Below are 23,092 nucleotides of genomic sequence, written 5' to 3'. Positions count from 1 at the left end.
ACCCAGGCATGGGCCAGAGGTGCCCGAGACGGCGGCAGGCACCCTTCCGGGCCGCGGCGCAAGCAGGAAATGCCGAAGGGCCCAGGGCCGCACCGCCGCAAGTACGGCACGAAGGCGGATCAGGGGCACCCGATGTCCGTTTTCCTCCGGGATTCGGTGTGCGAGAAGGGCACGGCAGCAGGAGTATGTGTAGCGAAGCAGGGGTGCCGGATCCGCTACAGAACCGCAGATGTGAGCGGATAAGCGGCGGCCAGGCGCGGAGCTCAAGTACTAGGCAGCCATCTTGCAGGCTGCTCAACAGCGCCCCTGGCTCAAGTTATTAAAGCAAAAAAAGGCAGTTCAAAACGTGGGTCCAGTTTTCCGAAAGTTCTTTCACAATTCAACAGAAGTTCATGTAGGTCTCCCGCGGTCGGGCTCGGACCTCTCAATCGCAGCACTTGCAGGGGTTCCCTTCCCCAAGCTTTATTCACATTCGTCAAGGGTTCCCTTCTCCTAACTTGTTTCACTTTCCAGCTCTCCCTCGGTCAGGCTCGGACCTTTCACTGACGTCGAAGACTTTTGAATGTGGAAGGCTTTTTCCATAGACCTCCACAGTACCACTACGACTTTCACTTTCTCTCCCTTATGATATTTGCCACAGTGTTTCCTGTCTCAATAGTTCTATAACACAATCATAAAAGAAAAGTTAAAATAAATCTTTCTCTCAAAGCATTCACCTTTTAACTTCCCCTCTAAACAGGGTTAATCTTGACCATTGCGCATTTCAGATTTCGTTCACTTGTCGGTTTTTAACAAGACCTAAAAACATTTTGCGTGACTTTCGAGTGGGCTATTTCTTTTTGCCGGACCGCTGCACTACTCTCTATCACTAGCTTCACAGCTATCGCAATCTTTAAAGTTCATTACTGATTTGCTTTCTTTCGCGTCTCATCAGAACACTTGTAGCCTTCAATTGTAAGATACACTGTTGTGGCTTCAATCTTCCCTTGACGCAAAGCGGGCTTTCGTGTCTTAACTCACCGGTTGTGTGCATTCCTTTCTTTTCTCTGCAGCTTGTATTCAAGAGTCAAGGTTTATACCACAGGCTTAGCCTCGCCTCCCCAACTCTGCCGTTCACCCTGTAGGGTTGCTGGCATCCTCGAAACACAGCACAGGCTTCTTCATGTCTGGGATTTGGCTTTCTCCACAGATCCTTCACGGTTTCCCGGAGGCAACAACCTTCTGCAGGGATCTTCAGTGTCTCTCTCGTTCGCTCTAGTCCCTCGATTGGTCGACCTGCTCCATTGGGTTTGCCTGTGCACCGGAAGGTATCCTCCTTCTCGTGTCTCACAAGTGTGTCTCTATGTTCCGATTTTTATGTGTTTGGCAGGAGGCAATGGGTATCAGATGTATGTGATTAAGGTCAAGTGCCTGACTTTACCTGACCTGATTAACGGGACATGTCCAATCAGGTATGTAAGGGTTAGCCGCTATACCTTTAGTCGTCTTCTTTCCCAGCCCAGTGTTTGTGTAGAAAGGGGGAGGGAGTTGGGACGTTGGAGAATCCTATATAATAGGATAGGGTATGGGCATGGGAAAGGTTGCCTCACCCCCACTGACAAAAGATCCCACACCCAGGTCATCCTCCCGCACTGTCCCACCCCCAGGGTCTGGATCCAAAGGCGATGGCAGTGCCCTGGCCACGAGAGAGTGGTCCCTGGGGACTAGTAAGTGAGACACCCTTTGGTTTTTCACAGTTGAGACACTGTCTCATGAATCCATCGATCAGATCTGTGGCCGCTAATGATCTCACACCCTTCGAGAAATATGTCACAACAAACGGGCAACAAAATGTGGTGGGAACACTGTACAAAATTGCGGTTGAGGGACCGCAGAACCTGAAATGGCTTTGCATGTTCCAGTGGGAAACCACTGTGGACTACCAATTTGAGGAGGGCAATGGGCTCAGCTGTGGGTTATATTCCTCAAGCTTAAAATGGCCTTCCAGGTGCGGCAGATGTGGCACTATTCATGCAAGATGCAGGTTGGAGGGATCTTGGAAGCACATCTGGTGGGAATGCCCAGTAACAACCCTTGTGGGGGATGGTAGGTGCAGCAATAGATATGATTTTCAGGTCACAGATCTCAGGTGAAGTGGGGGATGCCATTTTGGGGATGAGTGTCGTTTTGGGGAACCTACCCACAAAAGCGCAAAGAAAGGTGTAAGCCATCCTGATGGTGGCAGCGATGCTGTTGGTGGTGCAAAAATGAAACCAGAAATGTACCCCCCGGAACAAGAATGGGTAGGAAAAGTATGGAACTTTGTTGCTGTAGAGTGGGTGACCTACTTGATCCAAGGGGACCACCAAAAATTCCTGTTGGAATAGGACGTCATCTTGCATTTTCTTTTGAAGGACGCACAAGCTGCCTGATGCCCCCGAAGATTACAGTTGTTGGGCCCGGTATGACTGAGCAGAATGAGACATGGGGTGCCTTGGTTAGATGTGTCGAGGGGCAAAATAAACCAAGTGGGGTCAAAGAAGGCCAGAGAAGGGTGGGCAGGTGGGGAGATCGGGGAAGCGACTTGGGCGAGGTGGGGGTCATCACTTTGATTGAACTGTTATGGTCAACGACTACATTTATCTACGTCAGGTGGGGAGCTCACAGAATGGTGGGGAAAGTTCTGTTAAATTCTATATTGGGCAGGGGTGGAGTCGCAGGGCAGGGAGGGGAGGGGAGTGGAGGGGAGAGTGAGGACTTTGTGATGTATTTTGATAGAAATTCTAATAAGAATACAAGTTTTTAAAAAAAGAATAGGTTGAGACTTTTCTGTTGGCCATTACCTTTGGGCTGCCTGTATTTAAATAGGGTATCCTTTGAGAGACTGACTGGTAAGATTAGGTAGTACTTCATATTCTAATGCGTGGGAAGCACTTTGCGACCCCACTTTATAACTTTCCTGAAACTAGTTTACAGTTGTCCCCTATTCATTCTAGATCATTTCCCTAGTCCCTAGAGGCACTTGGCCAACCCTTCCCCTAAATCGACATAGTAATGGAAATGTTTTAACTCTGCTCTCTACCTCCAGTTCCAACTTTACACAGTACCGACTTAATGTTTTTTTTTTAATATTCTGTTTATTTTGTGCTTCATGCCAATCACTTCTGAGGGCTTTCATAATAGATGTTCTGACCCTGTCAATTAATCAACGTCTGAAGGATAAAGGGTTGTGATTTGTAGGCTAGCCCCAAGCCTGAAGCAAATGCTTACTACGTAAGCTGTCCTCGCTATGTAGCCTTCTGTGCTTTACAGTATTTTGTTGGCATTTTTTTTCTCTTGGCATTTTCTATAGATGGCTCTTACTTTTGATCCGCACAAACTCCCGCCCGTTTTCTTTACCATTGCATTGTTAGTTTTTTCTATACATCTAATTGGTCTTGTATTTAAAATGGTTTCTTCTCTGTCACAACTTTGCCAGATCTTTTCTTAAAGGTCTACTCTAGGCTGAAGTCTGTCTCCCATGTGAGTTAGAGGTCTCAATTGTAATTACAGCTTTCCCGCTTGATGAATATCATGAGATAAAGTGAAATGTTTTATCTTTCTGTGGCCCGTCTCCTCCTTGGCCCAAAAATGTGGAGCTCCTAAAGGCAGTTTGAAGAACATGTGATGAATTGTGGAAATTCGTACCTCCTCCCCAGGGGGGGAGCCCCCTGTGAGATTGCTGAAGTGAGGCTGCTGTGCAATACCCTCCCTAGGGGTAGAGGCAAGTGTGACCTCACTGAGAAAGACGCCCCCTTATGTGACAAGGACTCCCATTCTCAGGAGCTGCTCCCGAGAAGTCCCTTCAAATTGACAAGAGTATGTTTTCCTGATGACAGAACCTTTGAAGAACAAGTTGAAATCTGTTATTGCCATCCTGAAACAGAAACTTTCCTAGTAAAGTTCCATTCCACTGGGATGAAGAACCAAGCAGAGACGGAGAAGAAGTAATCATTTATTACAAGGGGGAAGCCCTCCAGCTAGGTCATCCCATAGAGGGGAGGAGTCTGGGGAATCAAAAACATAGCCCATGAGATTCAAAGTGAGACGCACACTGACTGCAAGCAGCAGGGACGAGATGTGCAGCATTCTACAATTGAGCAGAGCCGTGGGCTGTTAGAAGTGCTACGGTCGGTAGTAAATGACCCAGCAGGAAGAAAAAGGGACACACCGCGTCCTGGGCTGGTTCAGGAAGAATGGAAACCTGAAGTAACAAACCACCCATTGGGAAGAAGCAAGGAGAGCGAGTCTGATTGAGATTGGCGAGACGCCAGTAACGGAGGAAAGGAAGATGATCCCGGTTACCTACTGTGGCGAGGGTTGACATTACTGGGTGAAGAACGTGTTGACCTTAACCCTTGCCACAGTAGGTAGCTGGGATAATGGGAGACCCGGAAAGGGACTGTGACTAATTACTAGAATGCTCATACTCGTCTGTTTCAAAAGAGTAAAGATATATTAAAAGGCGCAAATAAGGTAAAGCCCCCCCAGTTCCCTCACCTGGAATGTAAACCAAGAATGAGGCACCTTCACAGAAGAAGATAGTCACATAGATACATTTATTTAGCATCAACAAAGCACTCGAGCGGAGAGAGGCGATAACATATACTTTGCTAGTGCTTTCTGCCTTGCTTAAAATCTTTAGCTGCTACATACTGTTTTTTCAGCTGCGTTAACATGACACTTAAATAACACAGGGTCCTTGAAAGGTAACTCACTGATGGGGTCTACATAAAGTTTGGTGTAATTATATTGAAATAGAAATCGACATGCAGGTGGAGGCTCAACATCTGTTCTTTTTCTATCCTTAGACTGAACTCTGGGGAGGGTCACCACCTGCTGGTATTTGTGCGTGCTATTTTGTACGCAAGATATTTCCTAGCTTGAGAGCAGTGCCAGTAACTTAACACACACTCAAAGGTCGTTTGGGGTTCCGCTGGACTGTCATGTGACTTTTTGACAGAGAAAAGAGAACTGGTGTTCATTTAATGTATATTTCCACATTCTAACTCGCCATAGTCACAAGAGCAAAACCATAAAAAATAAATGAACATCCTAATTTGAATATTCCTACTCGTCACCGTACAAGAGTAGAAACCATAAGAAGATTGAATGAAAATCTTTACTGGAATGTTCACACTCGTTTCAGTCACGAAAGTAGAAAATCGTGAAGAATGAATGAAAATCGTTGAGCTTACGCTTTGTTTTAATCATGAGAGTAAAGATATATAAGAAGAATAAACTAAAATCATTACTGGACTGCTCCTACTCTTTGCTTTCCCGTAATTAAACATATAATGAGAGTAAACAAGATTCATTATTTGAACACTGTCCTGAAACCACCAATTGACTTTGAACCTTGCTGTGTTGCATTGATCGACCTGCGACCACTGTTTACCTCCCTTATACCTCCATTGTGATGTAACCCTCTCACCATAGGGTGAGGCTTTTCCATGTTACGTTTGACCTACCATGTACCTGCACTTCTTTACTAGTTAAGATTTATTGTACCTCTCTCGTCTTTCCCTCCTGCACCTCCCTCCCTTTCTTCCCACCCCACCCTTTTTTGTTCAAGCACGTGCACAATCCGAATTGCCTTGCAGCCTACTAGGAACACTTGTTATTTTTTTCATCCCTTCCTCCCCTCCTGCAATTCCCCTCCTTCCCTCTGTTCTCATGCTATAGCACTTGCATGTTCTGAATGTTTCAAGACCTTTTTAAGAACGTTTCTGTTTTTGTTTGATATCGTTTACTCATTCTCTATCCCCCCTGTCTTGCTGCGTCTTGAAACACAATTTTTGCTGTATAGGGCGTATTACAAATAACCAATAAATAAAATAAATGCCAGTTAAGAGAATGAAAATATACCAAGAGACCCTGAGAGTCAGTCGTACAAGAGAAATGTGAATTTGAATGTATACTGGGAAGTATTTAACAGAGTGTGAATCGGACCCAGAAGGTCCAACACAACTGACAATCCTACAAGAGAAATGGGATAAGAAAACTAACTTTGGGGAAAGGGCCCCAGAGACTTACGAATGGAAGGGTTAAGGCAAATTAACTATTACGAGATATTCCCAAGCGGAACAGTAATTGTTGGCAAAGTAGCCAAGGGAAAGAGGTGGATCAATCGTTACAAGAAAAAGAAGCACAAAGTCAACACTTTACTACATGAACTAATAAGAGTGACTACAAGAGATTATTTGAAGATCGTTTATCGAAGAGTGATTGAAACTCAAGTCAGAAAACCTCATGAGAAGGGGAGGCATTCTCCTTTAAGTTGTTAGACATAGTAGTAGGGTCAGCAGATAGGTTAGGTTAGAGTTGGACAGTTGACGGTTCTTCATTTATAGACCACCTTCACTGAAGAGCACCGCAGCTAGTTTTGCCAGGTTGGGATGCCTCGTAGGATAGGGAAAGACAGGCTTCATCTTATTCATTAATAAACTGGGTGGAATGTCTAACCAGAGTCCCACAAGCAGTATTAAGCACACTCTCAAATTAATCGAACATCCCACCCATCTAAAAAAAAACGTCCTGCCAGTCCAGTGCATGGCCTCTGGCCCTTGTACTCTACCCTTTTTTGATTTGGGTGTCTTCAGTGCAAGCTAACATCACAAATATTTGAGCAAACATACGAATTTCTCACCCGTTCATTTGAGCAAACCTACAAATTGCTCACCCGTTCGTCAGACCTCTGTATGCTTGTAGAAATATTAGTAAATATATATTTTTTAAGTTCTTGGTTTATTAACGGTTGTAAGTAATCCCAGATAACAATCTCAACGTGTGCAGGGCCCGGCTGATCTATCAAGTACCATAGATAATGGGGCAAAACAAGACCGCGCCGCATCCGCTTCTTAGCCTGGCCCGTGTATTTTTCAGTATCTAGAAGCACCAGGAGAAGAGCCACGAGGACTGTTTGTAGTGCATCATTCTTTTTAATGCCACTACTTTTAGCAAGATGTGGGGTAGAGGAGCTGAGTAATTTCTGAAGGCCTGGTATGCCAAGTAAGAAGTAAAACTGCCTTCTTCGAGATAAAGGGAGTAGTGGTATTTCCTTTCATGCGAGGTGGCCTATTGGCAAAGAAAATTCAGTCAGATTTGCTGTAAAAGCTAAAACATAGTTATCCCACTGCTCCCCAACCCCCTTACCCCCTCACCCCGTTTCAGCGTTGTCCTTGACCAGTTCGTCTCCCCTTCATACAGCTATGGACAGCAGTTTGTCCCTCTCATTTTTCTTCACCAACTTTCTTTCCTGCTGAAGTGCTTTTTTATTCCTCCTGCTTTTCGATCTTAACTCGCAAAGACGTCTGGCTTTTGTGCACATTAGTCTCACCTTTTTCAAGTATTTTTTGTTTTTCCTCTTCTTCTTGATTTGGCAAGCACAGGTACTCCCTTATGTTCACCCACTTTTACCTCCAACATCATTCTTTCCATAATGTCAAGAGTTGTTAAAATGCGGGCCTCGTTAATTGAGGACAAAAATCTCATTTTGCAGCAGTTGGCCGTGTTTTGTGTCCCTTCATGGTGATGTCCATTCACAGGTCATGTTGTCGCTGTCCTCCGTCTTTCAGTAGTGATAGTTGTGTCTTTGTTGCTGTATGATTCTTGTGCAGATACATCATGTGAGTGAGCAGGGTGGCATAAAATGGTAAGGCCTCCTTGGAATTACGCTGTTTCGCCTCCAAACCATATGAAGAAATTGTGATGGGACTATAAAATTGTATGTATTTGATAAATATCTAAATAATGTAATGTGACTTAATTGTTTTGGCGAACATAACACTTTGTGTGTTGCAGGACTTTTCATCGCACATTAACACGATCAACTGCATTTATTTAATATTACCCTGATCGTAAAACCAACGTTTTGTGATCGTTTGTTGTTAGTTAGATGGTATTTGATTCTACCAATGCGCTATTTGGGTGTGGATTGATGAATGTGTTGGAGGAGGTTTCAGAGGTTACATTGCAGATTCTGAACTAAATTACTGAATGGATCAATGGAAGCATGCACAGTGCAGCAATATTGCTCAGCGACCTTGTTTTTTAAGGGTTGTATATGGGAAGTATATTAGAGTCCTGATGTGAGCTTTTGTGAGGAAAAGAATCCCACTCAGATCTCACAGCACAATCCATTCTAGGAGACGACCATGATCTATCACGAACTAGAAGTGGACTATAGCAGACCACTTCCGGGTGTCATGTGTCAGCCTGTGCTGTTAGGCACCGGGTTAACATTTATTTATAACCCTACCCCCCCACTTAGAGTTTTAGTTCACTTTCAGCGAATGGGAAGTTTGTTTGGAAGTAATTCCATTTTGTTGGAGTCTTTACGTTTTGCTAGTATATGACTTCTATGATACCTTCATGAGGTGTTTGCCCTATTTTTTTCAAGTCCAACGTGAAAATGGAAAGCAGAGCAGCTTTTCCGATTTTTAAGACTGCCAATCTGGGCAAACGGACAGGGACATTGGACTCCTGCAAGAGAAAATAACTTGCCATCAGCAGATTTAGGAATACTTCTAGGCTCCAGATGTGTAAACGATACTTACATATTCTGCAGTCTCTGAATACGAGTCTCATCAATATTTAAAAATGTTCTACTTAAAGGGGTTGGGCTTGCTCACACAGGACACTATTTGAAAAATAAAATAATCCAGGGCCTTGTTTGGTTCCCAGTCCCCCCTGTAACTGTGATGCCTGTGAAAGGAAGTTAAAAAGGAGGGTTGGGGGGGCACAGGGGGCGGGGGCTGGGCGGGGAAGCACTTGGATGTATCCTTGTTCAAAAATTGCATTGCTCCCTAGGGAACTTGCCAACAATTACCGCAATTTCCCTGCTCAGATATCCCTTTTTCTTGCTACACCTCTCACGCATCCAGGAAGCAACAACATTCCAGGCTCAAACAATTTGAAGTCCTTACATGTTTTTGGAAGTCTAAATATTCACATATTTACAATTTTGGGAGTAGAGTAAATGATGACAAGGACCAAAAACTGGAAGACAGTTCCAAGGTAAAACCAGAATGGTAAAATTCCTCTGCCTACTGTTTTTTTGTTGTAGTCTGAGAACAAAATAGAAGACATGGTTGCTGCTGGGTTTGTATCATTGCGAATCTGGACCAAAAGATGAGGAAGGGAGTTTTTGAGGCGAAAAAAATGTACCATCAGCATGTTCACGAATGATTCCTAGGCTACACAACTCGAACTCATTATTTTAAACACAGTGCAATCTATGGAAGTGTGGATCCATGACTCGTTTGTTGCCTTTATCTGCGCTTAAAACCTCCAAAAAGAGTTGTGCAACAGAACCGCGCACATCGCCCCCCACAGTCAAATCCCACCACCTCTGTGCACTTTAGGATTATTTTTACTTTCCTTTGAGGTTTGGAGGAAAGGATGCTTTGCTAAGGAGACATACGAGTCCAAGAACCTCCACTCTGTCAAACGCTGCGGGCCGTGGTGACCCAGAATATATATCAATCTCTCTGCTTTAGTTACACCTTTATAAGCGATATGTCGCTGTTAAAGATAACAAGGGCTATCCATAATTTACTAGCACTTCATTTTATAACTGGCATGCATTATTTAAGCATGGCTATATTTAGAGCGGCAGCTCCCATTAAAGGGTGTTGTATCTTTTCTTTAGTTGTGTCATCGGTGGTTACATGAAACCACTGGAGCAAAGAGCTTCCCGGAGCAGCCAACCCTTTCATTCAGATTGCGTTTGTCAGGCTTCACTTGTACATTCAATGTATTGGTACGCTCAGGTTTTAATTACCCAGAGTATATTTTCCAAGGAAGGATTGCCTTTACCAAAAAGGTCGTAACATGAAGCTGGTATATTCTCAAGTGCTTGCAGTGCTGGATTAAACCCTGTGGAGGCCCCAAAGCAGTCGACATTTGGGGGCAACCCTCTTAAATTATCTCCTAATACGTTTTTAATTTTCTGCACTGCTTTGGTTCCTCTTCTTTTCGGTCGCTGACTTTATGGGTCTACAAAAGAGCGACGACAAACAATATTTACACTTCTCAGACAAAAATGAGTACAACAATATAGATTTGAACAATATAGATTTGTTCTGTTAACTATAGAGAGTAGGCTTCATTATAACTCAAAAAAGGCAACTTAATAATGTAGACGTAGGTGGTGTTCACAAAGCTTCTACTTGCGAATATTCTACCAGGGTCTGGAGTCGGCGGGAACTCGTGACACATGAACTCCCAGAAAACTTTGTTTCTGGAGGTTTCTCGTGCGTAACTGCGTTCTCTAGTGGGATAATGTTGAATTAGGTGGTGTGCACGTCGGCCACTAGATGGAGATGACCATCACTACTGTAACACGTACGTAGTTTGCACCGGAATTTTTTACAAACTGACAGCTGCCAGAAGATGAGCTTTTAAGAGACCAGCTGCTATGTGAATCTGATGTCTCTGGTTTATGTACGTTAAGTTGTTAATGGGTACATTACATTAATACAGTATTTTCTCTATAGTGTATATATAGTCTTTAATGTAAAGTTTTCGTTTATTTCTCTGAGTTGATTAATTTTTTTCTATCTTTTGGAAACCATTTAGAAAGCTTGATTGTAATTTTCTTTCAAGATCAAGTCAATATTATTTTGATCTGTTGTCGTAGGGCCCATAGGCCGGTGCCTACTTTGCCTATTTGGTAATCCAGACCGAGTCTTTGGAGGTTTTCAAAGGACCTGTGCATTCTTTTTTCACTCCTTTCAAGTCATGGGGCCTCATTACAAGTTTGCTGATCCGTAAACAACAGTGCCGGTAAGCTTACCGGCACAGTTGTTTCCGGACCGGCAAACTACGAGTCTGCTGGCGGGTGCCGTTTTGCCTTCCAGGTCTGACCCTGGCAGGCGGTATGGCACTTGCCAGCAGACTTTGACAGAAGCACCTATACTGTTGTGCACAGTGCCAGTGCTTCCGTCCTCCGCATGCCCATTGAGTCCTATGGGACTCAATGGGAATGGGGAGTAACAATTGCCACCGCCTGATTTACCGGACTTCCAGGGCTGTTATGCCCTGGTTATTCCGGCTAGTCAGACGGCGGTAATTCATCCCGAGTCCCCCGGCAGCCTGTCGGTTTATCACCAGGGCTACCGCAGGACTCGTAAGGAGGCCCACGTTTTCTAACATGCGTGGTGTTTTTCTGGTGCTGTTCTGCTGCCAGTGAACGCCTAAAGGGGTGCACTGCATGTGGCATCTTTTTGGCCCTAATTCCTCCAGCCGTGTTTGTCATGCAGACAGCTAGCCTGCTTTGCAGTTACCTGGAAGTACATACCCGATGGCAGACATAAGCTGGTAGCCCAGCGATTCCCACTGATGGTGAAACCTACTTTAAACAATGATTACAATGACCTAGTCCTACTTATTTTTTGGAAATCTGTCTGAGCTGGAAAGTCTGCTACAGCCGAGTAATCTGTAACAGGAAGTTGTCGGATTGAGTCCCTTTGTAGGTCAGGTGGGGTGATCAGAAAATACACGTTTATTAAACATAGAAGAATAAAACCCGCAGGGCCAGGAGTTTTTGGAAACATTGGACGGACTAAAGGTCGTAGTGTACAAAATAAAAGTTGTGAAACTGTTGCACTCTGCCCGCCTCCCACTTCCCCATCTGCCCCACAACACACTGGCCCCATTTCCACCCTCATCTCCCCCATCCCTCCTCCCAATACAACCCTGATAACTGCGCCTGACTTGCCTCTATTCCACCCCAACACTGTTTTACAACTGTACTATCAACACTGAAAGAAACGATGAAAACAATGCATCTTAACCCCTCAAGTGCTATGGGCGAGGTATCTCGTCCTTGGGATTACCTCCCTGTTGCCAAGGACGAGATACCTCGTTCTTGGCACTTAAGGGGTTAATGAAACAGAAAACATTAGAAGGCATTGAATGGCGAAATACCAAAATCACCAAAAACGGCCTTGGCACTGGGGGGTGGAAGCCATGCCCTTCACAGCATGCAGCTTTATGCCTGCTCCCCTTTCCAAGCATTCACAATTTGTACCTCCTTAATGGACTTGCCCAGGACTGTAGCCACACCACTTCCGCCAACTATTACCTGCACACAGCAGTGCCTGCAGCAATTTCATGTCAATCATGCTTAATTGTAGAACACAAAAGCTGATCATTGCATTGTAGGGCTATGTGGGGGCTTGGGCATCGTGCCCCTAGTAGGCTGTTCAGGTAGAAGCATTCAAAGTGCCAGCCAGATAGCTCAGCAAAATCCTCAGTGCGGTGGCAGGGAAAAAAACAAACGCGCTCTTCCCCGCCATGAACGATGGCAGATTTTCCCGAAAAGTAGAGCTACGTACTTTGACCTCTAGTAGAGACTTAGATGAGGAAGGCCATGACTTAGTGTAATGAATATTATCAGTAAGTAATCGGGCCATTCCTTTGAATGAACGAACCCAGGGATAAGCAGTTGGAGGCCCTGAACAAAAAGCATATGTGTTTTAAGATGTTCAATTAGGTGACGGCGTTGGCTTTATTTTCTGAAATATTCTCTTAATTGTAGGCAGGCCTCCATAATTTGTATTGGCCGCTAGCCATTGCCTAGTCAAAATGGACCATTGGCGAGTAAAACGTGGTGTGCTGTGCGTATGTGGAGAATTGGGTGGGCGAGTGACTTTTTTTTATTCCTGTCAAGTAGCTTGAGATCTAGCATTTTAACCCCCTGATTGTGGGTGTTTTATAGGTTGATTTTATTGGTCTTTTGCTCTGCTTCATTAAACGATTTTCTGTTTGCAGCACCTTTTCTATTTTGTGTGAGTAGTAAGACGCATTATTGTGAAGCTTCAGCTTGCATCCAGATTGCGGAAGACCAGAAGCAGTTCTTTTGTAGAGAAAGAAGCTCATTTTATTTAAATATAAACGTGTACACCTGAGATTGCAGTTTTATTTCAATCTGAATGAAGCCAGAACATACTGGTGCAAAGTATATCGACTTAATTGCATACATCAACTTCATGGAGAGAACTTTAGTGCCATAGTGCATCTTTTTCTGGCCGCTTTCTAAGAGCTGTATTTCCAGAACTAGTTGACACACTCCTTAAGGGAGGCAGTAAGCGACGTCAGTGTTTGGAATAATGACTGAAACCTGAAGGCGGTTTTCAACATGTAATGCAAATGCGCTCAGTTTCCATTTGTTCTTCTAGTCTACTGAATGTAGGTGCATGAAGTTATTTTATTGGGTCTTTACATGGTGCAACCTGTCATATTTTTATGACCTGCATGATCTGCATGACATAGGCTGGTGTTGGTTTGGGTGGGAAGTTATAAGCACAGGAAAGAGAGCAAGATAGACGTTGCTACAGTGTTGATGTGTGCAGATCAGGGTTAGGGTCCAGTGAGATCCTACCTGGGCATACCCAGGCTAGGTTTTATATTATGTGTTGTGTTACTTTGTGTGACAACACAATCTGGTTAATACAGTCATGTCCCGTTCTTTGAGGTTTTTTCAAGGGCGTTTGGCATGGAACGTTTCAGTGTTCGGGTGGTGTTAAGGCAGAGGTCAAAGTGGGCAGAAACGAAAGGGTATAGCGTTCCCTTACTTTTCGTGTATATCCAATACCGTTCCCTTTATGTGAACAAGAGCACCGTTCCTCGACTGCAGGGTAGGGCAGATGTGTGTCCCCCTGCAGGGGATTGGAACCTGGGCCCTGCTGGTAACGCTCCAGGGTCCCACCATGCTGTACTATCTCGCTGGTGCTGGACTGCTTTTGCCTATTTCTATAGACTGCTTGGGCCATTACCCCCATTGCCGAGCTGCTACAAATCCCTGTTAAACAGTGACTGTGTTTGTCTTTTGCAGTTAAGTATGGATGCTGCAGACAGTGTATGTACAGGTAGACTGGGTGAGGGGGTGTGCATACATTCCTGGGCATGTCCTTAAGAGGAGTCAATGGTGGGTTATTGCATATTAAAGCTGCAAGCTGTGGGGAACAATGACAAACTAATGGTGGTCACTTAAATGCATTTTATTCATTTTCGTTTGCTTTGATAGTACTGTTGTCAAGCACAGCAGTGTGGGGGGTGGAGCGTAGAAAAGGATGGACCAGGTAAGGGTTTGAATTGTGAGGAGTGGGTGGGGGCGTGAGTATGGGGCCGGTGGGAGGGAGTAGAGCGAGTGGGAGTGGCGGGCCTGAGGCACATAGTCCCACTCCTTTTTTTCTTTGTCTATTTTTTTTTTAATGTTGTTATGTTATAGGCATTTATACGAGCGCACGTACGCCCAAAGGCATCTTGGTGCTAACTGGGAGGAGTGAGACATGCTGATGGGAGGGAGTTAAAAGAGCAGAGTTTTTAAATTCCTGCGAAAGACAAAGTGATCAGTAGTGTCACGTAACGGAAGAGGAAGAATATTCCAGGCTAGCGCGGCAGCCACTGAGAAAGCACAACCTCCCTTACAAACCAATCTGAAACGAGGGACGGCCAAACGTCGGGCAGTTTGGGAACGCAGAGCGCGTGCAGGAAGGTAAGTGGAGAACTTCCCTTGCAAATATTCCGTTCCCACCCCGTAGAAGGCCCGATGGACAATGCACATGGATTTAAACATTATTCACTGGGCAACAGGGAGCCAGTGTAGCTGTCTCAGAATAGGAGTCCTATGGGCTCCAAAGGGAGGGTGGGTGATGGATCTAGCAGCTGCATTTTGGAGTAGCTGCAACAGGTTGGTAAAATGAGCAGGTTGCGCCAGATGAAGAGATTTAAAAAATCCAGGACACTGAGAATTTATGCCACTGTGTGAAGGGATGTGCAGTCTTTATTTATTTTTAGATCGAAGGCTGACAACTTAATTGGTCATTCGTATTTCCTTTGAACAAGGCAATATATAGGTACCTTTCAGCTGTCTGGTCCTCCAGCGCATAATATATGATATTTAGTAAGACATGGCAAAATTGTAAACGTTTGGCACTTTTGTACTTTGTAAATGGACATTAACATTATATGAAAAATGGGGATCTGCGTTCTTTCTTCCATTCCCCTTTTCCATTGAGTTGCTTCTTATGAATCTGATCCCTCTATCCAAAGGAGTGAGTACCTCACCAACTCTGGGCCTCCATCTTGGATTTATCATGATTTTTCTCCTGCCCGCCCCTATATCTTGGAACGGTCTATTCCCAACACAAAACAACTCTCTTGGAGACCTATCAGCTGGTGTTACTGGTTTCTTTCTTCCTACCGATTTGCTTCAAATTATCCTATGCCTAGCAATAGCTCAGGTTTTTTACTCGCAACCATCATTTTGGAGCCCGATGGAACCATGATGGATGATCTTGGTGACATTAGTCTACTGCACTGCAGGCCTTTTCCATTTGCCACCACTAGGGTTGCCTGTAGACTGACAAATGTTCGCATTCTGAAAGCTGGTAATCTGTGAGAGCTTTCATTGCTGTGGGCCTGGCCTTTACTCCTTATGATGGATGGGTTTCTGAGTTGGCACAATTCTATTTGCTTTGACTGCTGGTACGAGGGGCAGGGTGACTTTTGAAGCGCCTCAACTTCCATGGACTACCCTGGAGTGATGTGGTGTTGATCGCTCCAGATCAAGGGGTTGGACAATATATCCGAATAGCCCTGTTTTTACAAACAGTTATTTCCTCCCAAACCTGTCCTCATTTTGTAAAGGCTGCTCAGCATTTTTCCCCTAGAAGCATGATGGGTGGGAATTCTTGGACGGTCTCTGGAGTACACCCTTCACTCCCAATATATTATCTTCAGGGTTCTCCTTGCTTAGCGAATGGGCTCTTCTCCCCTGGTCTACCAGAGCTTCCCTTAGAGCCAAACCAAGGTGTATTAGCCAATGTCACTTTTCCACACCTAAAAGTGTTGTCCAAGGAGGAAACCAGATGAATAGATACTCACAAGTAGTCTCTGAAGTGTCATGCTGTAGGATCTCTATAAAATATCCTAAATAACACATATTCCTGGTGCCTGACAATAGGAGGTAAGGAATGTCCCACAATTGCTATATAACTGTGAGCAAATCGGATAAAATAAACTAGAAGGTACTAACCACTCAAAACGTGTTGGTTATAAAGCCAGCCAACGTTCAATCTTAGCAAATCTTAGGAATTTTCAAAGAATGCTTCTGGATCCTGATCTCTCCTAGTTTGCTATGTTAATACATCCTAGTACCTGTGCATGCAAGGCTTTACCTGAGAACATGATGCCTGTGAAAAAATACAAACCTGCTGTGGCACTGAAATTCTCACTTCTTGCCGGGGAAGGGAAGTGCGTATCTGAATATGCTATTGGATAACTAGTGGCTTTTTTCGACTGCCAAACCACCTAATTGCATACTTTTAATACCAAGGTGAAGCATTTATATCCACACAGACTTCATGTTTTGTATTGTTCCCTATTTTTTTATTTGACCAATTCTTCAAGTTTTCTTGTTTGGGTAGCCTCAGAATAATTTTTAAATTCTTTATTACATTTTTAATTTTTCAGTATCACCTGATGGGATGGTTAACACTATTAATACAGTGATTTTGTTTATTTTTTATTGAGACAATGCATCCTTACGTTTGTGCGCTGCAGTTTGTCTACAGAGGATACTTGTAGATTTGTGGTTTACCATTTTAAGTATGCTCCCCCGCACTGAGCAGCCCCTGTAAAACCGGCACACAGGAATGTATTCTACATCTTTTCAAAATATTTTTGAAGGCATTGAGCTGGACATATGAACATTGGTCGTTTCATTTACTGTGTGGTTAGCAACATAAACCTATCTGTTTCATATGATGACTGTACATGGGAATGTGAGGCTTATCATGATCACGTGTAACTAGGCACAGACATTATTTTCCTTTATTAGGCAGCACTTTTCCATATGTTGGCTGTAGCTAGACACATACAGGTTGCATCTGGCAGAAGATAGAAAGATATGGGCATGATTTGCTGTGTGGAAGCTACACTTGAGGCTGCCACTAATTATGCAGAGAATATGATGGCTGTACCTGAGAAATTGACAATTATGCCTGGGCTTTCATAGCTGGTCATATTGCTTGGCGACGGTTACAATGCTTTTGAGGATTTACCTAGCTTTACCTGGGTATGTTTCTTTGGTCAAACAAGGCGTTTGTATTTCTTTATTAAACTATAACTCTTGTTTGCATTCTTTTTCCAAATATAATACAAAATATAACTAATGCAAACCCTGATATTTCAAATATTCAATGCATGTTCAGATTTTACTAAGAAAAGACTGAAGCTCAGATTTTTGAGAAGTGGTTGGAGAGGGAAGGTTAAAGTAAACTAAGGGAATGAGGTTATGGTTAGTGGAAAGGGAATCAAGGAGTTGTCCAAGATCATCAAAGAATGAACCAGTGGGACCAGGAGGGCGATTGATTATATGAGGCAGAGCAATAGCAGAAATGATTAATTCAAAAGTGGTAGGAGAGGACGTGGCATTGGAGATTTGTGAGGCTTTCAGGTGGGAAGAGAGTAGTTGCCCAATGCCTACACCTCTGCCAGTTTATGCAGGATAGATTGGAGTCGTGTAGGGCTGCCGGAGTGGTAGTGGCAGATGGAGGAATCTAGGTTTCAGTGATATCAAGGTGGTCTAGGGGAGGAGAGTTGGAGTTAAAGTAGTCGGTGATGAAGAAGGTTTTGTTGCATACAGAGTGTAATGTTCAGTTGATGAGGTAAAGAAGAGTAGAGATGTTGAATCTCGGAGGAAGAGAGGTGAGGTGGCTAGGTGTTAGGAGGTATTTGTCTGCTTTGTGTGTTGGAAGGAGGTGGAAGAGAGATGGAGTAGTGGGAGTTTCGAGTTGTATAACAGGGATAGGAAAGAAGGAAGTTGTCGCGTGATTGGAGAAAGCGCAAGGAGAGGTGAGTAGGAGGAGCAGCAGGAGTGAATGCATTATCGGGGAGTAGCACAGTGTCGAGAGACAGTACAGTAATTGGGGCGCTTGGGGTACTCACAGGTATAACAAGGATAAATGCAAAAACAAAGGCTCATATGGTTAGAGGCAAAGAGGCTGATCAATGGCTGGCCTTCACCCTTCACTGTTCTGCACTTAACTGGGATGCCCCAGGATGGATTCCCCTAGGAAGGAGGAAGGAGGAAGGAGATTGGAATGGAGGGCTGTCTTATCTGAGGGGCGAAGAACCAGGAGGAAGCAGAAGCAAGGCAGCATCCCAGCTACCACTCTCTAGCTGTCTGCAGTCTACGCCCACTGACCTGTCTGCTTGCGTGATTTTGCACCCGAGTGAGCGTTGGGAAAGCCCTAATCTAGTTCACCATCCAAGGGGTTGGTTCACAGTAGAGCCTGAAATTCCCATGAGGAATGGTGACAAAATCCCCTTGGACTTGGCAGACTGGGACAGAGATTTCAGAGGCGAGGAAGGCCTGAAAACCAGGACTTTTTGACGGCACATTGTGGAAATAGTTCTCAAGGGTAGAATAAGCCCAGCAACATCAAGGAGAGGGAACCATCCTGACCATTTGCTTCTTTGGGAAGCTCCCACGTACATTGTAGTTGGCCCCATTCTTGTAACAAAGCCCCCCAAAAAGCTATTGATTTCTAACACATGGTCTGGACCTGCTTCTTGGTCCCACAAAACCCTGCGACAGAAGAGTCTTAAGATAACAAACCTGTTGCGTTAGCGATAATGTCGATAACCACATTGGATAACAGCTGTATTTGTACTCTCTGGTAATGGCCTGTGTGAGACAGGTATGGTATCAAGAGATGACACAGACAACAGATGTAACAGTTTTGAAAACCTTCATTAAAAATGTCATGGTGGGTGTAACACCTAATTTGCCCTATGGCTATGGTGGGAATTGCCCTACCTAAAGAAACTAAAGGACGTTGATGTCTCAAAGTCCAAAACAAGTCTGTCCGTTGCCCCCTCATATTTAATACTTCAATGTAGTGTAGGGATATGCTAACTCAAAATAGTGTTCAAAGTAAAGGCCTGGAGCAGTCTCTAGCTCCCTTTCCCAAGTTCAGGACACAGCCCCAAAGGACAATATTCTCAAGATGCTGGGGATCCCCTTCCCCAAGCATCAAGCATTAAGTCGCAACACTATGTTCCAACAGAACTGTGGGTTCTTCCCCAAGATTTATGTTCTGATGCACAATCAAAAAAGTTACATAGGGGCTCAGGGATCTTCCCCAAGCTTCAAACCATAGTTCACAATGCAGTAGATCGGAGGAGCTCAGGGGTTCCCTTCCCAAAGCTTCAAACCATAAATTACAATGCATTAGTTCAAAGGAGCTCAGGGGTGCCCATCCCCTAGCCTCCAGCCACTTTCTGAATGGGCTTGGGACCTCCCTTGTCTAGGCACAGTTAACGGGCCGCGCAGCCAACCCATCACAGGTCACGCAACCAGTAGTCCCTGACTCACTCTGTCACCTTGCTAATTCCTTCAGGTTTACAAGTTCGCAACCACTCCTAGAAGTCTATCTGTTTTGTAAAAGTCTCAGGCTTTTTTGTGGCCTATAATACACCGTTGGCTTACTATCAAAGCTTTTACTCTGTTGCTTTAATGCAGGTTTACTGGTTAACATAGTTCTACTTATTCAGTATTTTACTCCTACTTCGTTGTCTCACTTCGGCTGCATATTCAGTGTGCCCGTGTTTTTAATTCCAGCAACTTGGTTTCTCTTGCTTTCTGAACTTCAAGCCCTTTCCATTAACTTCAATCGGAGGCTTTCGGCAACATGCTGTCTGCACGCGAGCCCTCTGATACAATGTCATGCTTTAAACCTTGCATTCGTTTTAGTCCATTTCACTAAGAGACTTTCGATAACGTGTCGGCTTCCCTCGACCACTCGATACAATTAAATGCCTTTGCTTGCATACGTGCACCGTATTTCAACACCTCTCATTGAAACTCACCGGCTACTGTGTTCCTTTCTTTAGTTTCTCCCACCCACTGCTGTGTAGGACATGAGGTCAGAGTCTTACTCCCTGCCCCCTAGACATCACTGGAGGACTCCTCCCTTTTAGAGAACAAGCACTTCTCAGCCACGCGGAAGGGCCTGTTGGTCCACGCTCCCTTCTCTCTATCTCGTTCTCCGGCTTCTTGGAGACATGGCTCCCTCACCACACGGTGACACTTGACCATACAGTGTCCTCCTCTAGCGTCTCATTGTTAGTTCTCCTCCGGGTCTCCGAGCGGTGCTGGCCATTCTGCTACTGAACTCGCTCCTCCTTCACCTCTCTTCTTCAAACTTGCGCCTCTCCTTTTATACACCTGTGCCTCTTCAAGGGGTTTCAGGTGTGCACAATTCTCCCTGTTTACCTGACTGCAATCCGGTCAATTAGTGGGACTTGCCTGACCATCAGATCTGTAACTTTTCGACTCCCTCTTTTTTGTCTCAGTATTATAATGCCACTCTCTATAGGTAACCTGCATTACTCTTGGGATGATCATCTTCTTCCGAGTACTGGCCTTCACTTTAGGGGGAGGAGTAGGATATGAACAACAATATCCTACAAAGCAGAGGGAGGGTCAATTTATGTCACTATCTGGAAAGGGGGGATGCTGTCTCGTCCTCTGGCACTCGCTTCCCAAACCCCAACGATCCTCCGCCCTCCCTTGCTATTTCACCCCCAGGTTTGGGATCTAAGAACGGTGGCCCTTTCATGGCCTCTTGATCAGAAGATCCCCAGGGAGTAGATGTGAGAGTGCCTTCAGGTTCTCATACCTGCAATCCTGACGGTAATAGCCAGAGGAAAGCAAGGGTCTTACCGGTAACGGTCTACACCATTGCTGGGCTGGGCTGGGCTGGGTGGGCTGCTGTCTGGAGTCAGAGGAAAAAAGAAATGCTGAACGTAACAGGCACACACAGAGTGGAACATGCAGAGCTTCAGATGAGAGCGTCGAAGGACAGTGGAAGGCAGGTGGTGGTTGGTGAGGACACTGGTTAAGAGGCAATGTTGCAAGCTGGGTAAAGAGCAGGTGGCAAGTTGCACAGGCCAGATCTCTGGGTTGCCATGAGGTGGATACTAAACTGGAGTAAGAGTCCAGGAGTGAGGAGCTGAGGCAGAGGGGCTTCGTGAACGGGGTGAGGTGCGGTGGAATGGAATACAGAGAGAACACAGGCTTACACCAGCAAATAAACTATGTTGTCCCTGCGCAGTGATTGGACCTGCAGAATTCCAAGGGTGCTAATGGTTTTTCTAAAATCTTCATTTGTTAAGACCTATCGTTATTTAGTAAGAGAAACCGGTCCAAGAACTTCCCACTGATATGAAACCAGTGGTCGAAGTGGCTGGGAGCAGTTCGGAGCAGTGCTCCTCTACTTTCTTTAATTAAGGTTTATACTGTTCCTATATTTTTATTTTAAAAGACACCGTTCCAGAATGGTTTTGTTTTAAAGTAAATGTAGGTAGCAGTTGAAACTTGCACTTCAGTGCACCTCCCTGAACCTTCCCTTAAACAGCAGGCACATTGTTTGGGGGTTTGGGGGTTTGTAATGTTCGGGGGAGGGGACGTGGCGATGGGGTTTGTGTGGGGAGTGAGGCAGGCACCAGGGAACATAGTTCCACTACTTCTTTTCCTACACTTCGACCACTGTGTGAAACATCCAGAATTACTCCTATGTACAGAGCATGTTAACGTAGATCAGATTCAGATCCTGAGTGGTGAAACGTATCGTTTTAATAATTAATGGAAGAGCTGATGTTGAACAGGGCCTAGGTGTATCTGGTTCCATTGTGTTGCGGGATCCGTTTCTTTTTAAAGTTGAATGAAACAACATACTTTGGAGGTGATGTTACTACATTGTGTCTTAAATCTTTCATTTACATTATGAATGGGTTACGAAACCCGTTTCTTCACAACTCCAGCATAACTGATGTTTTACACAGATATTACATAATTATGTGCTCAGATGTCATGGCCTTTTCAGGTTTACCTGCACGTACTGCTAACTCGAAAGATCATGATACAAAGGGCTTTAGATTCATAGTATTTCCACTATTTTGTTTTTGAAATGTCAACGTTTATTACATTTTACATAACAGACGGAAAAACCAAAGGCCCCACCTGAGCCGCAATAAGACACTTCCCTTTGTTTCCCTCCCCGCGGCAACCTTCATAACTCGACCCAAACAAGGCATACAGAAAAATGTCAACAAAATATCCCAGCAGCTACAGACCCACTCCTCAGGCAGCATGTCAAACAAGACGATAGAAATCCCTGGGGGCGGGAGGGATAGGCCATCACCACCTGCTATTCTTTTTAAACACCACGCGCAAAAACCTCAAACGAAAAGTCTCAGACCCCCATATACTTAGTAATGAACCCCAAGCACTCCATCTCTACCTGAGCACTTTACCCCTAAGAAGGGCCGCTGTGTCCTTTTCCATCCAGTAAATATCCTTCGCTTTGGACACCCATTCACCATGGCTCGGCAGACCCACCCTCTTCCGTTGACTTGCCAAGCACGCCCTGGCAGCCAGCAATAAAAAGAGCCATATGGGGCAGACCCCTCTATTCACCATCCCTTTCTTCCAGGCCAAATAATACTATCATGAGGTACAGGGGGTGAGATTTCCCATCGACTTGAATGCCCTACGACATATCTGTCACAACCCGTCTTCAGTTTCCATACTCAAATTATGTTTCCATCCCAGGGACCCTCCGTTCCACCACCAGATAAGACAAACGCCCATACATGACGGAAATCAAACTATTCATATCACCATGTGAATTCAGTATTTCTTCATGATATGATATATTTTATTTGTATCGGAGTCATCCACAAGTGTTTCAGAGCAGTAGGTGTGAGCTCCCTCTGCAACTGTGGCTTCCATTTTCCAGCTGTAAGGACCCTCTTAAGCCGCAGATAGGAAAAGATTAAGAGCTTTCTTATATGCAATGCCTTCTCCAGTGCTTGAATAGAAATTAATTTTCCATCCTGCCTCAACTGCTCCACTCGAGTCAACCCCTCCCCAGCTGCCAAAACCAGGCCTGGTATAATCAGGGGTCTCCTCTTATGCCAGGGGCCCACAAATGACTTCTAGGGTAAGGGCACGAAGTCACCCCACACATTCCTGGTCGCCAGAGATGCCAGATAA

At 44.7% G+C, this 23,092-nt stretch overlaps 1 protein-coding gene across 2 annotated transcripts in view; it reads left to right on the top strand.

Moving 5' to 3' along the window:
- Positions 1–23,092, top strand: part of DGKH (diacylglycerol kinase eta) — a 1,951,678-nt gene that overhangs the window by 76,626 nt on the left and 1,851,960 nt on the right. The gene's annotated exons all lie outside the window — the stretch shown is intronic.

The sequence above is a fragment of the Ambystoma mexicanum genome, chromosome 7q, assembly GCF_040938575.1.
Source record: "Ambystoma mexicanum isolate Mex_15411 chromosome 7q, UKY_AmexF1_1, whole genome shotgun sequence".
Taxonomy (NCBI): domain Eukaryota; kingdom Metazoa; phylum Chordata; class Amphibia; order Caudata; family Ambystomatidae; genus Ambystoma; species Ambystoma mexicanum.
Note: the sequence above shows the minus strand (reverse complement) of the source record. Positions and strands in the feature narration are given on the sequence as shown.